Raw genomic sequence first — 10135 nt, 5'->3', positions numbered from 1 at the left:
ATTTTTACATGCTATGGGGTGCCAGAAGTAGTAGTTTCGGATAATGGAACACAATTTAAAAGCAAGTTGTTTGAAAACTTTTTAAAAGAATATGGAGTTAAACACCAAACTACGTCTTATTATAGCCCTCAATCGAATGCGAGCGAACGAGTCAATCGATCCATTATCGCAGCTTTAAGGGCCTACGTAAAGGATGACCATCGAATATGGGATGCATTTTTACCAAGCATAAATTGTGCGATACGCAATACTGTACACCAAAACACCTTATCAGATTATATTTGGTCAAAACATGGTTACTCATGGGCAGGATTTCGAATTATTGCGTCGACTAAAACTTTTAGAAGACCACGATACGGAGGTACGACGTATGGATAAGTTTACACTATTACGAGATTCGATTCAGATGAAGTTGAAAGATGCTTATGATAGGAATGAAAAATATTATAACAAGAAATCAAATAATCGACAATTTAATATTGGACAGTTGGTATTCCGTAGGAACTTTGATCACAGTTCACACGTAAACAAGTATAATGCGAAGTTAGCTCCGACGGGTGTGAAATCAGAGGTCATAAGAAAAATTGGCAATGTTGGTTATGAACTTAGGAACCTAGCGACTGGGAAATTAGGTATCTACCATTTAAAAGATATATGGGCATAATTTTTTTTTTGCAAGGTCTGAATGTAGCGTTGTCCTAATTTGGAGCAATACTAGTTTGTTCCCACTTGTTCAAATTAATTACAATAGAAACAAAGTAGCCAATGCTGTTTCTTTTCTATTTAATATTTCCAAATTCGAAAATTTTTCATTTCAATTTGCATTGCTGCTATATGTTAAGGAATGATTCAACTTGTTCAAATTTATTCTAAACCAAGCAGCCTTTGCTGTGTCTTTTGTATTTTATATTTTCAACGTGAAGAAATATTCATTTCAAATTGCAAGCTGAACATTCCAGTCAATTCAATTATAAAGAAGAAAATTCTAAAACATTGTAATAAAAATAATTAACATTTAAAGAAAAATCCCAATTCGCGATATTGTGTTATCCGCTAATGCAATTGTTTGGAATTATATTTTTTTATTATTCTCAATAAAAAGCCCATAGATTGCAAATTATAGTGGACCTTCGCGGGGATATTTTACCACAATCCGGAGTTATTGCTCCGGATTTCATTCAACTTAGACCAAATCTGAATTTTCTCAATAAATCCTTTGGGGATTTTTTTTATTTGCCGTAGACCACATTGTTTAAACGTATAATCCAGGAAGAAACACAGAATTAACCCAAACTAAATTTTTATTGATTATTATCTGGACGAAGAAAACTTCAAATCGAAAGGGTCCGGATTATACCTACTAATAAATTTTGTTCAGTTATAAATATGGACATAAATACGGAATAAGAAATTACAAGCTTCATATAGTTCTGCAAGTTTAGATGGCCATACATTTCAATTATAATCATCATAAATTTAAGATTATATAATTATACTCCAATATTACTTAATACTTCAAAATTGAGCAATGCAAATTCGATAACTTTTATTAAAAACTTCATGAACAAATTACGGATCAAACCCGAAGTCACAGGCCTGAGGACCTCGAGGATAACAAATGGTGAGTCCAAATTAGTTTTTTTTATCGTTATTTGCATACGCTCAATACACGAGACAATAACTAAATTCAATGATTTACAATCATTTTTTTTTAACACTAACTTTTAATTATTTCTTTTAACTATTTTTAATATTATCATATAAACTAAAATTATAAACTTTTATTATTTATTCTAATTACTTAATCGCCATTCCTTCCGCGGAATCATTTCATTCATTTCCTTGTATTTTTTTTAAATCTAGTCCCATTTTTGATGTAAATATTCAATAATAATTATGTTTTAGAATTCAGTGATTTCTTAATTCGCGAAAGGCGTTGGTAAAGGCGGTAGAGGACCCTAGGGCTGACCAAATACATAGTCAGTATGGTTGGGTGGGATTTTGAAAAATGGCAGCAAAACACCATCTAATGCTGCAACTCATCTCGTACATCATTCACAAATTATTTGTTCTTCTTCTTCTTTTCTTTCTATCTTAATTTTTCTACCAAAGAGCTACCTTAATTTTTAACTTTTATGGAAACGTATCCGAACCTACTCTCAACGAGAAAGAACCGCCCCAAGACTGAGCACGGCCGGCGGCAAGGAGGTAGCCATTCTCAAGGGGAGTAGGGCCGTCACAGGTGGATCGTTACAGATGCTCTCGAACCATTGAAATTTTTATCAAACAATCGAGGGAAGAAATGTAGCATATAAAATTGCCAGATGAACCCGGCCGGCTTCGCTGCGCCTTCATGTTTTTCTTTTTTAACTGAGAGACTATTTGGTAAAAAATATCTAATTTTTAGGGAAGAACCATATCCTTCATAGAATATTTCGAAGGATAGATAAGCCCACGTTCATGGTTCCCGGTGAACACAAAATTTTTCTTTCATCTGTGGTTTAGTTTTCTTGAATTGGTGTTACCCATAGCATTTGTAGTCGTTCAGCAAAATTGACGCTTATGTTTAAGATTTTAAGTATTAAAATTTTTGCGAATAATAATATAATCAAATCAATAATCAAAATTTCATCAAGTTCATCAACAAAAAAATAAACCGAAGAACTCTTTTAAAGAGTAGGACCTACGAGGGGGAGCCACCGTGGTGCAATGGTTAGCATGTCCGCCTTGCATACACAAGGTCGTGGGTTCGATTCCTGCTTCGACCGAACACCAAAATGTTTTTCAGCGGTGGATTATCCCACCTCAGTAATGCTGGTGACATTTCTGAGGGTTTCAAAGCTTCTCTAAGTGGTTTCACTGCAATGTGGAACGCCGTTCGGACTCGGCTATAAAAAGGAGGTCCCTTGCCATTGAGCTTAACATGGAATCGGGCAGCACTCAGTGATAAAGAAGTTCACCAATGTGGTATCACAATGGACTGAATAGTCTAAGTGAGCCTGATACATCGGGCTGCCACCTAACCTAACCTAACCTACCTTCCCAGCACATTTAAAGAAAATCAGAAAACTTTAAATTTTCCAAGAAAATAGAACAAAGAGGAGGTGTACATTCATACATACCGACCAAATATCGAAAACTAATGTAGCGGATTTTTGTCTAGATGCCAAACCCAGCCCTGAAAATTTCAAGCGAATCGAAGAATTTAAGTTCAATTTTCAAAAAGTCGGACAAGGGGGAGGTCCCACTCCCCAATCAGATATCAAAATATGTATGCTATTTTTTACACCAATGTCACCCTCTACGTTCTCTGAAAATTTCAACCAAATGGCTTTATCCGTATTCGAGCTTATGTTAATCGGAGGATTTAAGTCATTGGGGCTTAAAAAGTCGGGCAAGGACAGGCTCACCTCCACGTCCAAATATCAGAATATAATATACCCATATTAATTCCATAACCTCTCACACGTCCTCTTTAAATTTCAAGTAAATCGGAAAGGTTTAGTCTTTCTCACTGCACTTATAAAATGAGTCGGACAAAGGGCATGTGTCCTCCTTGACCAAATATAAGAAAATAAAGTAGCTGATCTTTTTGCCCAGAGGCCACCCCAAATCTTCCCTGAAAATTTCAAGCAAATCGGAGAACTTTGGTCCAATTTTCAAAAAGTCGCGCAATGGAGAGGTCTCCTTCCTCGACCAGATCTCAAAAACTGAGGTACCCTATTTTCACCGCAAGAGTAGCATCTACGTTCTCTGAAAATTTCAAGTAAATTTCGCATTGCTGTTCATGCGACTTCTTAAAAATAGTTAAAAATGTTACATACTTTTACTTGACACTTAAGGGGTACCAAGTCGCATGAACAGCAAAATATTTCGAAATAATAATTGCTACGAGATTTTCATAAAATTCTTCAAATTTGAATTAAGTGGGTAGAAGTGCGATTAACTGAATTGAAGTTCAAAACTTGTCATAAATTACGAGCTACTTTTGTTTTCTGTGTACATCCACGCAAATATGGGAATCCAACGTGTCAGCTATCCTGTATAACAATCGGGTATTCATCCTTAAATATAGGATCTGTTAGCAGTTATATGAGAAATGCTCGTCACCTCGTTTGGGATTACAATTGATAACAAAGAAAAAATATTTTGATGATTTTAGGTATGAAATTGATTGGTCCGATTAATTTTTAGTTGAAATTTCATTTATCATTTACCGACGCCAATAAATTCTTGGTAATTCTTTCAAATATTTTGAGAAATTGTACTCGGTAAAAAAAAGGAAATTCAAATTTATTGTGAAAATTTTGTAAAACAAAGGATTTTCGTATCTCACCTTAAAAGAACTTTCTGTGAAGTCCATCTCTAGAAGAGCGTTTTTGGATGTACTTTAAAGGTAATCACTTAGGAAGAATTTAGCACTGAGCTAAGTTCATCACCTATGGTATAACAGTGGACTACAAAGAAAATCACCAATGCTAATTAAAAACAAGTATATACGGCCGTAAGTTCGGCCAGGCCGAAGCTTATGTACCCTCCACCATGGATTGCGTAGAAACTTCTACTGAAGACTGTCATCCACAATCGAGTTACTTGGGTTGCGGTAACACTTGCCGATGGCAACGTATCTTAAAACTTCCTAACACCGTCTTCTAATTTGCAAGGTAGTCAGTCCATACGTGGTATATATTAAACTAAAAAAGACCGATTAAATACGTATATAATTAGGTTTGACAAAATTTTCTACAGAAATAACATTTTGACAATATTTTCTATAGAAGTAAAATTTGGACCAAATTTTCTATAGAAATAAAATTTTGACAAAATTTTCTATAGAAATAAAATTTTGACAAAATTTTCTATTGATATAAAATTTTGACAAAATGTTCTATAGAAATAAAATTTTGACAAAGTTTTCAATAGAATTAAAATTTTGACAACATTCTCTATAGAATTAAAATTTTGACATTATGTTCTATAGAAATAAAATTTTGTCAAAATTTTCTATAGAAATAATATTTGACAAAATTTTCTATAGGAATAAAATTTTGACAAAATTTTCTACAGGAATAAAATTTTGACAAAATTTTCTATAGGAATACAATTTTGACAAAATTTTCTATAGAAATAAAAATTTGACAAAATTTTCTATGGGAATAAAATTTGGTAGATTATTTTTGGCGCGAGTGGCAACCATGATTATGAACCGATATGGACCAATTTTTGTGTTATTGGGGATCGGCTATATATAACTATAGACAGATATGAACTAATTTTGGCATGGTTATTAGCGGCCATATACTAACACCACGTTCCAAATTTCAACCAGATCGGATGAATTTTGTTCCTGCAAGAGGCTCCGGAGGTCAAATCTGGGGATCGGTTTATATGGGGGCTATATATATTTATTTACCGATATGGACCAATTTTTGCATGGTTGTTACAGACCATATATTAATACCATGTACCAAATTTCAGCCGGATCGGATGAAATTTGCTTCTCTTTGAGGATTCGCAAACCAAATCTGGGGATCGGTTTATATGAGGGATTTTGGCATGGTTGTTAGAGACCATATACTAATACCATATACCAATTTTTTTTTCGGAAGTCAGCGTGATTTCAACAGACGGACGTACGGACGGACATGCTCAAATCGACTCAGAATTTCACCACGACCCAGAATATATATACTTTATGGGGTCTTAGAGCAATATTTCGATGTGTTACAAACGAAATGACAAAGTTAATATACTCCTATTCTATTGTGGAGGGTATAAAAATATTTGTACCAATTAAAATTTTAATTGGTTTAATCAATTTTTTGATTGATTTTTACTTTGATTAAAACAATTAATGAAATCAATTGATTTTTGAATTGAATATTTTTGTAACTTCAATAAAGATTTGAATTTACAAAATATTTGTAATAGTTTTCTGTGTATATGTTCCCAATGCGTCGCCACCATACGTAACATAAAACGCTTGGAAGATATAATAAAATAGATCCTTGTCCTGTAACTCATTCGCTTTGCAGCTGCCTGGTAATTTGCAGATATTAATATTAGGTTAATACTAAACAGTCGAGCCATATCATTGAGAGATTTCAGGCGGTATATGTCCGTTTTTTAAGTTGAGAAACATAGAGTGCAACGATATGACTTTGGAATTGGAGTATTTAAATGTGGGATAATATTTCGATATAAATATCCAGAGAAACCCTATAAAGGAATAATCAGTGAACAAGAAGGCTACACTAGAAGAAAGTGAACTCTCTATTTCACTAAAGCCAATTTAACTTTAATTTAGTTCATGGAATTATTATGTTTAATAATTTTTTGCGTACGTTCGTTAAATTAACTAAAAAACGGGAAAAATTATATATAAATTATATATAAATAAAAAATTATATATAAATTAAGCATAAAGATGTATTAAATTTCTCACAACATAGTTCATTATTCCTTTCAATTTGTAAATAGTACTAGAAATGCGTTCATCATGAACTTCGTATGTCACTAAAGACATTCTTGCAGTTTTGAACTCCAATGTTTCCTTCAAACTACAAAATTTTCTTTAACATGTGAAAAAACTTAATTATGTCTAATAAATTTTCTTAAATTTGTCGAAAAATATTTGCAATACTGTTTAGTTAAAATTTCCTAAAAATATTCACAATTTTTTAAAATGAACCGAAAGTTTTCTTCCTAGTGGGTTCACTGTTTTTTCAGTGTATACAATATCAGTATCGTAATTAAAAATCTAGAAAAATTAGTCCATTGGCTCGGAATATGTTTATATCGTAACTCAAACTCTTAACCTATATGCTCATGGAATATTCTCTTTCGGTTATTCCAATTTTATTGAATCTTACTTTACTCTCGTTATTCAAATATAATTCCGCGAAACAGCCTTGTATTTCCACAAAAAAAACCTTTAAAGAGTGCACTGTTCGCAATATTTAAATAACAAATAACTCTCACAACTAATCTTCATAATGAAGTCTATGTGTTAATACATTGACAAATATTTACATTATATTATTTATTTATTTCAGTATTATATTGTTGTACCTGCAAAACAAAATGTTTGAAAATACAATAAAATATTGCAAATTAAATTTTTAGATGTGAGTGCCGAAGAAAACATTTTAGAGACATCGTCTTTATTTGTCACATTAATTGCTCTTCTTTGTATATATTTGGAAAAATTATATCAACTTTATTTGAATTAATTAAGAATATAGTAATCCTATTAACAAATGTTTATACACTGAGGTAGATACATTTGTTGTTTAAATTGGCTATATGATAATGATTTGTTATCATACAGAATGGATCGAGTATATGGAAACTTTTTGAACATCAATGAGTGTTAGGTGAAGGGGAAACCAGCCTTGAAGTGGTGAAAAGATCGGCTCTACCGGTACCCACCAAAATAACAATTTCAACAAAGGTGACAATCGACTCAAAACGAAAAACCGGTTCACCGATTTTCAACGATCTCTGGAAAATCAATGTGCTACATTATATTATTTCATGAAACAATATCGTCTATAAACTGTTGGTTTTAAAGGGTTATGTTGTTTATTATAATATTTTATATTGTTTACATTTTAATTCTCCGGGCCTGAATATTAACCCGGAGAGGACAGAATTATGCCTATTCACTATAGGAACTATCACTGACCAATTTATAACAAATGGGTAAAACGATACCAGTGCGAAACAAGTAAGGAAAGTCTAAAGTCGGGCGGGGCCGACTATATTATACCCTGCACCACTTTGTAGATCTAAATTTTCGATACCATATCACACCCGTCAAATGTGTTGGGTGATATATATAAAGGTTTGTCCCAAATACATACATTTAAATATCACTCGATCTGGACAGAATTTGATAGACTTTTACAAAATCTATAGACTCAAAATTTAAGTCGGCTAATGCACTAGGGTGGAACACAATGTTAGTAAAAAAAATATGGGAAACATTTAAATCTGAAGCAATTTTAAGGAAACTTTGCAAAAGTTTATTTATGATTTATCGCTCGATATATAAAGGGTGATTTGTTAAGAGCTTGATAACTTTTTTAAAAAAAAAACGCATAAAATTTGCAAAATCTCATCGGTTCTTTATTTGAAACGTTAGATTGGTCCATGACATTTACTTTTTGAAGATAATTTCATTTAAATGTTGACCGCGGCTGCGTCTTAGGTGGTCCATTCGGAAAGTCCAATTTTGGGCAACTTTTTCGAGCATTTCGGCCGGAATAGCCCGAATTTCTTCGGAAATGTTGTCTTCCAAAGCTGGAATAGTTGCTGGCTTATTTCTGTAGACTTTAGACTTGACGTAGCCCCACAAAAAATAGTCTAAAGGCGTCAAATCGCATGATCTTGGTGGCCAACTTACCGGTCCATTTCTTGAGATGAATTGTTCTCCGAAGTTTTCCCTCAAAATGGCCATAGAATCGCGAGCTGTGTGGCATGTAGCGCCATCTTGTTGAAACCACATGTCAACCAAGTTCAGTTCTTCCATTTTTGGCAACAAAAAGTTTGTTAGCATCGAACGATAGCGATCGCCATTCACCGTAACGTTGCGTCCAACAGCATCTTTGAAAAAATACGGTCCAATGATTCCACCAGCGTACAAACCACACCAAACAGTGCATTTTTCGGGATGCATGGGCAGTTCTTGAACGGCTTCTGGTTGCTCTTCACTCCAAATGCGGCAATTTTGCTTATTTACGTAGCCATTCAACCAGAAATGAGCCTCATCGCTGAACAAAATTTGTCGATAAAAAAGCGGATTTTCTGCCACTGATTTTGGTAATAAAATTCAATGATTTGCAAGCGTTGCTCGTTAGTAAGTCTATTCATGATGAAATGTCAAAGCATACTGAGCATCTTTCTCTTTGACACCATGTCTGAAATCCCACGTGATCTGTCAAATACTAATGCATGAAAATCCTAACCTCAAAAGAATCACCCTTTATGTATTAGAAGTTTAGGAAAATTAGAGTCATTTTTACAACTTTTCGACCAAGCAGTGGCGATTTTACAAGGAAAATGTTGGTATTTTGACCATTTTTGTCGAAATCAGAAAAACATATATATGGGAGCTATATCTAAATCTGAACCCATTTCAACCAAATTTAGCACGCATAGCTATAATGCTAATTCTACTCTCTGTGCAAAATTTCAACTAAATCGGAGTAAAAAATTAGTCTCTGTGGTCATATGAGTGTAAATCGGGCGAAAGCTATATATGGGAGCTATATCTAAATCTGAACCGATTTCAACCAAATTTGGTACAGACAGTTGGAATGTCAATTCTACTTCCTGTGCAAATATCAAGTAAATCGGAGTAAAAGATTGGCCACTGTGGTCATATGAGTGTAAATCGGGCGAACGATATATATGGGAGCTATATATAAATCTGAACCGATTTCAAAATTTGGCACACTTGACTACACTACTAATTGTACTCCTAGTGAAAAATTTCAATCAAATTGGGCTAAAACTCTGGCTTCTGGGACCATGTTAGTCCATATCGGGCGAAAGATATTCTGTGTTCAGCTCAATGTCCGATTCTGTGTTCAGCTCAATGACAAGGGAACTCCAGCCGACTCCGTACGGCGTTCCACTTCACTGATGAGACCCATTTCCACCTCGCTGGCTAAGTCAACAAGCAGATTTAGTGCATCTGGAAAAAACCGTCGCAGTCTACTATCGTAAAGGTAAATTCCAATATCGCATTTAGAAAATCCAAGAAATGTTGATAATCCTCTCCAGCCTCAAGGATTTATTGTTTGATGCGGTTTACGGCCAAGATTGCCACGGTTGGTAGAGTTCTACCAAAAATGGTAGATTTTTTATTGTTTGGTAGAATGGTAGAATTCTAGATGTTTTGGTAGATTTTGCAAATAAATCCTCTCCAACTAAGAGGTACTTTTATAGAGTTTTTTTCTATAGAAAATTTTGTCGAAATTTTATTTCTATAGAAAATTTTGTCAAAATTTTATTTCTATAGAAAATTTTGTCAAAATTTTATTTTAATAGAAAATTTTGTCAAAATTTTATTTCTATAGAAATTTTTGTCAAAATTTTATTTCTATGGGAAATTTTGTGAAAATTTTAT

The sequence above is a fragment of the Haematobia irritans genome, chromosome 3 (assembly GCF_050003625.1).
Source record: "Haematobia irritans isolate KBUSLIRL chromosome 3, ASM5000362v1, whole genome shotgun sequence".
NCBI lineage: Eukaryota > Metazoa > Arthropoda > Insecta > Diptera > Muscidae > Haematobia > Haematobia irritans.
Note: the sequence above shows the minus strand (reverse complement) of the source record.